The sequence below is a fragment of the Chiloscyllium plagiosum genome, unplaced genomic scaffold, assembly GCF_004010195.1.
Source record: "Chiloscyllium plagiosum isolate BGI_BamShark_2017 unplaced genomic scaffold, ASM401019v2 scaf_52789, whole genome shotgun sequence".
NCBI lineage: Eukaryota > Metazoa > Chordata > Chondrichthyes > Orectolobiformes > Hemiscylliidae > Chiloscyllium > Chiloscyllium plagiosum.
In genome coordinates, this window is record NW_025152278.1 from 1 (window position 1) to 1393 (window position 1393).

The 1393-nt window shown below is 40.0% G+C and overlaps 1 non-coding gene across 1 annotated transcript; it reads right to left on the reverse strand.

Moving 5' to 3' along the window:
• Positions 1-71: 71 nt before the first annotated feature.
• Positions 72-153, reverse strand: trnas-uga. The gene has a single exon. It is a non-coding gene; the product is annotated as a tRNA-Ser (tRNA).
• Between the last annotated feature and the right edge of the window lie 1240 nt (positions 154-1393).

Sequence of the window (1393 nt, forward strand, 5' to 3'; positions counted from 1 at the left end):
ATTGAATGCAAAGCTCAAGCTCCACGAAATCCATATCCTGCAAAGGAATTAATGACTTTTAAAAAATTCTACGCCGTGAACAGGATTCGAACCTGCGTAGTAGAACCCCATTAGATTTCAAATCCAACGCCTTAACCGCTCGGCCATCACAGCTGCAGCTCGAATGTTAATTTTCACAGTAAAACAACTGAATTCATTTGTTGGAAGAACAAATTGTCAAGACCCAAAGATTTCGCCAAATCTTTTGCAGGATCCTAACCCAGACGAATGTTGCCGGAGCAGATTGACAGGCTTTCACCGCAAACTAGATTCTGACACAGCTGAAGTTGTGGGAATGATTCTTCGTCGAATTATAGAGTCACGGATGTACACCACGAAGAGAGGATCATTGTCTCACTGCGTCCGATCGATTTTGACTCAATTGCTCATCACCTGGTGCCAAATCAGATATGCTGTTGGGTTTTCATATTAATCGAAATATGGTATTAGAAAAAATTGATGCTGAGTCCATAAACACTAGCTACATTCGTAAAGAAAATCGGAATTAGAAAGAATGCAGAACCCATTTACAGGATTGGATCCAGCAACTAATCTGTAAGTTCTGACATCAGGTAACGAACTTGTTAGCACAAGAGAAGAAGATTAACCGAAGATTTGGAACTTGAAATCGTCTTCACGGAATTATTTGCAAAGTTTATGCGTTTGTTCTAGAGTCATCAAGTCGTTGAACAATACAACACGGAAAGTGGTCCTTCTTTCCAACTTGACCATGGTGGACAGATATCCTAAGTTTATAGGTCCCATTTGCCAACATTTGGCTCACATCCCTCTAAACCTTGTTACTCATATATCCATCCAGATGCCATTCAATGTTACAGTTGTACCAGACTCCACCAATTTCTCTGGCATCTCATTCTGGACTCGTCTGAAAAAGTTGCCCCTGACGTCCCTTTTAAATGCTTACCCACTAATTTTAAACCGATGTTTCCTAAATGTTGACTTCGTCACCTGCCGGAAAACACCGTGACGAGTCAACCTATCCATATCCCTCATGATGTAATAAATAGCAACGATTTAACTTTATCATACTTGTCAGGAGGGAAATGTGTGGAGATTATTTGTCGAAGATTTGAAGTAGAAAGTCTGATGTACAGATGTTTAGAAATGCATCTTGGAGAAGTTTTTAATAAGTCATTGAAGTCTAGTAGCAGTTGTAGAAGTATGTTATGAAAGCTGCAGAAGGCTTTCAGGGCACGAGAACGAAGCATTATTTCCAATGGATGGTGGGTCAGTTCGACCACACTTGGACTAAAGTATGAGGAATTATAATCCACAATTTTGGAAAGATACTAAAGCCATTTGAGGAAATAGCACGAATGGTGATTAGCCTTGA